The sequence below is a fragment of the Neoarius graeffei genome, chromosome 4 (assembly GCF_027579695.1).
Source record: "Neoarius graeffei isolate fNeoGra1 chromosome 4, fNeoGra1.pri, whole genome shotgun sequence".
NCBI lineage: Eukaryota > Metazoa > Chordata > Actinopteri > Siluriformes > Ariidae > Neoarius > Neoarius graeffei.
The window spans coordinates 69,577,521-69,583,826 of NC_083572.1; positions in this window are offsets into that span (position 1 = coordinate 69,577,521).

Consider the following 6,306-nt stretch of genomic DNA (forward strand, 5'->3'; position numbering starts at 1 on the left):
TTCATGTTAAACCTATAATGATTTTCCTGGTTTTACAGTTATACTTTGTGACTATATAGGACACTATTATAGTAGCAAATTATTTATAATCACGCTGTCTGTTATCACCCAAATGAGGATGGCTTCCCTTTTGAGTCTGGTTCCTCTCAAGGTTTCTTCCATATCGTCTGAGGGAGTTTTTCCTTGCCACTGTCGCCTCAGGCTTACTCATTGGGGATAAAATTAGCTCATGTTTAAAGTCTTTAATTAATTTAAATTTTCTGTAAAGCTGCTTTGCAACAATGTCTGTTGTTAAAAGCGCTGCACAAAATAAACTTAACAGGATACAGTCCAAAGAAACCTCACAAACAGGCTTAGACACTGAGTATGCACAAGCATATCAACTCAAGACTGAGCAAAGGACTTCTTCTTCTTCTTCTTCTTCTTCTTCGTTGTTTAATGGGCGGGTGGTGCACAACATTTTAGGCGCATTTCCGCCCCCTACTGTCTACTGCTTCTGAGCCAGAGTTTCACTTTCCCCTTAATACTAACGAGTTACATGCGTGTAGTGTAGTGTGATGCTTATTCAGATTCTGTTCAATAAACCTGATTCTTTAAGAAAAGTTAAAAGTGTTTTCTGTCTGATACCTGTGAGGATGTTCTTAAGACTAAGGCTACATCCACACGACAATGGCAACGAGATGTTATTTAAAAATATATCGCGTCCAAATGGGCAACGATCAGTAAAATATCAGGTCCATATAGCAACGCAACGCTTGCTGAAAACGATGCAATACACATGCCACACCTCTAGGGGCGCTGTAAGACGGTCCCTTCGGAGACACCAGAACAATAGAAGAAGTAAGGACGCATGCGCATAAACTATTATGCGCGAGACTTCATATTAGCCACAAAGTCAGGAAAATCTGTTCGTAAAATTACATTATAATGACCAAATACAATGAAAAGTATTTTTCCAGTCTCACCTGTGAAAGGTAATCCCATGTGATCTTGTTTGGACGGCAAACCTGTTGGTACAGTTAAACGCAGCTAATCTTTATTCTCCGCTTTGACCTATCCAATATGGCGGCGAGGATGACGTATGATTCTACGCGGAAGGCGGCGTCTTTAATGGTCCGGAATAAATTGAATGCTACACGTTGATGGATTAATTTGCTCTTCTACGCCCTTTTTGAGGAATGTACTTTAGGACTTAAACCAACATCTGAAGAGGTGAGATCGCTCCTTTTTTTCCCTATTTTTGCTGGCGGGATTGACTCTGCCCTAAGGGCAGAGTCTCTCTCTCGCTCACTTTGCACCATTACACAATAAATATTCACAGTGAAAATATTTTGTAAGCACGTTTCATGAACCAAGTTATAGGATTTGTTGACAACTCGCATCGAGTTCGTTACACTTCTACCCGGCGTGAAGCACTCACAGTCATGTGGTTGTGACGTCATCGTAAACAAATCCGTTCTACTCATCCAGACGACTTCACAACGGCAACGTTGCCAGATCTTTCCACTCTGGAACCCGTTCTCAAAAAGATTGCGTTTTGGGCACCCAAAACGCCGGTGCCGTGTGGACGCCAGGCCTAAACGATAAGCAATTGTATCGGAGTCACCTGAATCCATTGCCGTGTGGACAGGGCCTAAGTTCCTTTCGCTGAATCCTGAGTTCATGAATTATGTGTCTCCTTTGTAATGCATACCTGCTACAGTGAATTATGACATGCTCAACTGACTCCTGCTCATTGCACTGCGCGCAGAGGCCTGATGGGTGTTTTCCAATGAGATGGAGTGATTTATTTAACTGGGTGTGATCTATCCTAAGCCGGGTGATGATTCTCTCCTCCTTTGTGCCTCCCAACGCTACCCGTCCCCTTAAACCCACTGTTTCCTGCAAGGTAAACAAATGCCTCCCCTTAACTGCCCTTTCCCAGTATCCCTGCCATTCTTTAATGAAGTACTCTTTAATGATTGATTTACTTTCGGATCTACTTAAAGCTACGTTCATTAGAGGGCTGTCAGATACCACTGCCTGCTTAGCCAGCTGGTCAGCTTCTTCATTACCTCCTATACCCCTATGTGCTGGAACCCACATAAATGAGACCTTTGAGTTTCTTTTATGAAGCCTGTACAGGGTTTCAAAAATCTCAACTATTAAATCATGTCTGCTAGTAGACCTGAAAGATTCAATTGCCTTCAGTGAGGAGCTTGAGTCAGAGCATATTATCACCTCCATCACTTGGACACTTTCCAGCCACTGGAGAGCTGCTAGAATTGCCAATAATTCCACTGTAAACACAGCCAGATTATTTGATGTCTTCTGTTGTACTGAGATATGCAGAGATGGGGTAACAAATGCGAATCCTGTGCTACCCAACTTGGGATCTTTTGAACCATCGGTGTACACTGGTACACAAGAGCCATAAAATATTCTTAGTCTTTCATCCATGACCTGCTTTACATCTGCAGGTGGTTTGCTTGACCTTACTTTATCTAGGATACTGAAGTCCACTGAAATCGTTGGAAACAGCCATGGAGGGGTAACAGATAATGCCACACTGGGGGAGAACTGCTTCTGGGTGAAGAGCATCGTTTCTGCTATGCTACCGCTTCTCCATGCAAAACACTCTTGCTTTGCCCTCTCACTCTCCCAACACGGCTGCAGGGTGCCAACTGTGGGGTGGAGAGAAACTGAGTGCCCTCTGAGGTTCACCCAATAGTGCATCATCAGTTGCCTCTGCCGCAACTCTAGGGGTATTTCTCCCACTTCCACCTGAAGTGCTGCTACTGGGGACGTCCTAAACGCCCCACAGCACAGTCTCGGGGCTTGCGCCTGGATCACCTCCAACTTCTTTAGGCTCGTTATTGCCGCTGAATCATACGCCACACATCCATAGTCCAGTACAGATCTAATTAGTACTATATAAATCTTTTTCAGGGCCGACCTGCTGGCTCCCCAGTCCACCCCCAATAGACACCTCATCACATTTAGGATTCCCTTACATTTTGTGACCACATGCAATATACGAGTGTTCCATGTTAACCTAGAGTCCATCCACATACCTAAAAACTTAAACTCTTTAACTTGCTCTATTACTTGATCATACATTCTTAGTAGCATCTCGTGTTCCTCTTCTTTGTGAAGAGCAAAACTTTAGTTTTTTCAATCGAGAACTTAAAGCCCCATGCGTATGACCACTTCTCCACTAAATGAATGGCCTCCTGCATTTTTGATACAATATGCTTGATATTCCACCCCCGCTTCCATAGTGCCCCCTCATCCGCAAATAGTGAGCGACCAATACCATCATCAACCTGTCTGAAAACTTCATTTATCATTATAGAGAATAAAATTGGGCTAATCACACTCCCTTGGGGAGTCCCATTCTCCACTGGATATCGCCCTGACAAGGCTCCTCCTACTCTAACTTGGATAAATCTTTCAAATAAAAAATCCTTAATCCAGTTAAATGTGCATCCTGATATGCCAATTTCACTTAACCTGATCATAAGGCCTTCCTTCCATACCATATCATATGCCTTCTCTACGTCCAGGAACACGGCTACGACTGACTCCTTGTTTGCCTGGGCTTTTCGGACATCTGCCTCCAAACATATGACCGGGTCCATGGTCCCCCTCCCCTTCCTGAACCCACTTTGATGCACTGACATCTTTCCCTTACGCTCCACATAATACACTAACCGCTCTGTAATCATTCTCTCCATTACCTTTCCCATGTGTGATGTAAGCGCAATGGGTCTATAATTACTTGGGTTGGAGGGGTCCCTACCTGGCTTCCTGATAGGGACAATAACAACCTCCTTCCAATTTGTGGGCAAGATGCCCATCTCCCACACCTTATTATAGAATTCAAGGATCTTCATCATGGCCCTTGGTCCCAGCTGTTTGAACATGCTATAGCAAATATTGTCTTTCCCAGGAGCCGAGTTACCAGACCTCCCTATCGCTCTCTTTAGCTCATCCAGGGTGAACAAGGCATCCATAGTACCCCCATTTCCCTCCCTCCATCTAAACACGTCAGGGTAAGCTGCTTTCGTTTCCCCACGTCCCCGTTTACCCAACTCTGTCAGATTGTCAGAGCTATGTATTTTAATCAGGGCCTTGGCTATCATCTCAGCCTTCTCTTCATCATTCACTGCTACTTCATCTTGTAATTTAAGTACAGGGTACTGCCTCTCTTTACGAATCCGCTTCATACTTTTAATTGCTCCCCAAACCTCCCCAACCGCTGTTGATCTGCCCATCCCATCACAAAATTTTCTCCAACTTTCCCTTTTTGCCTTTCTAACCACCCCTCGTGCGATAGCTCTTGCCTTTTTATACGCCATTAATTTATCAAAAGTTAAAGCATCTCTTAAAACACCCAGTGCTATATTCCTCTCTTTGATTGCCTTACTACATTCATCCGTCCACCATGGTACTGCCTTTCTATTCATTTTTCCACTACTTTTTGGGATACACTGCTCTGCCGCCTCAATTAAAATTGTTCTTATTTCATTATCAGTGGTTTCAATGTCCTCATTAACCTTTACTTTATCAATCTCCATGTCAATTATGTATTTAAAAACACTCCAATTTGCCTTACCAAGTATCCATCTATTCCCAATCCCCCCCTGTGTTGCCATCCCCCTTAATAAAATTCTGCATTCTACTGGAAAGTGGTCACTACCAACTGTTGTATCCTCCCTCACCGCCCATTCACAACGGCTTGCAATGTTCCTACTCACCATAGTTAGATCAAGGGCTGACGTGTTTCCAGTGTGTCCCCCCATAAAGTGCTGTGTGCGTTAAAATCACCACATAATACAATCTTACTACCCCCCATACCCTCTATGGCCAACAGCTTATTCAAATCCAGTGCTTTGCATGGGTTGTAATAATTAATAACACTTGGCTCACCTTCTCCTGTCCAGATTTCTATTGACACATACTCTTGGTTCTTTCCTATCCCAGCTTCCTTAAATGAGACATCCTCCCTTATAAATGAGGCACACCCACCTCCACCCCCCTCTGCTCGGTCACATCTAACACCCACATATCCTCTAATTCTAAAATCTAAATTTGGCCGCAACCATGTCTCCTGAACACACACCACCTCAGGTTTACTAGGCAAATCATCAATAAATTTCTTCAGTTCCTGCCCATTCGCCAGTAGACTCCTAGCATTCCACTGTAGGATAAAAACCATTACAAGGGCTATCAAGTACCTGACTTCTCCGCTCTAGTCTGATAATACAGCTCCTTGCTTACATCCTCCCATGTCAAATCCTTCAGCCCTAGATTACACACTGCAGTTTTCACTATAATTTGTGTCCTCTCTGATTTGGACTTCACTTCCATTGTTGAGTTCAAGACCGCCAAGATAAATGTCACTAATTTCTTCAAGTCAATTATGATCTCCTGATTTAGCCTATCCGGTTCCTTCCTAGGTCCTTGGCTGTTTCGGATTGCTTCCCCACACCCTCTGATTGGTCTTACCATTCTAGCTGCCGCCGCATATGTGATCTTCCGTTGAACTCTCACCTGTTGAATTTCCTTCTGCCTTTTTAATTCATCACAACCTCTAAACGCTACACTGTGATCCCCCACACAGTTGCAACACAGAGGCTTCTCTCGCGCACACTCAGTACTCATGATCTTCCCCGCATCTAGCGCACCTGCGTTTCCCATTGCACACTTTTGCCACATGGCCAAACCTTTGGCATTTATAGCACCTTACTGGCCCAGCCACATATTCCCGCACCTTATAGCTTAGGAAACCCAAAAACACATTCTGTGGCAATATTTCATCCTCAAATTCCAGCAGGACGCCTTCACTGTCTCTTAAATATATTACGTTCATTATGTCTTCTTCTTAAATCAAAATAATTAGTTTTTCTTTTGTTTCAGACATGTAAAAGCTTTTTTACCTTTACCTGACATGTTTCGACGGTGTAACTTCCGTCTTCATCATTCACCCTCTCGGACCCTCTGATGAAGACGGAAGTTACACCGTCGAAACATGTCAGGTAAAGGTAAAAAAGCTTTTACATGTCTGAAACAAAAGAAAAACTAATTATTTCACTGTCTCTTCTTTCTCCATCCCGAGTTACTTGCATACGCTTCACCCCTCTTATTCTCCCCCCTTGCAGGTTAGCTCTTATTTCCTCCATTGGCATTTCCACTGGGACTCCCCATATTACCCCTTTTTTAAATCGGCCCCTCACACCAACATAGCTAGCACTAACCACTTTTCGTTGCTCTATGGACTTCAAACCAAATGCACGTTCACTTTGTTCCCCATCTCTGCATATG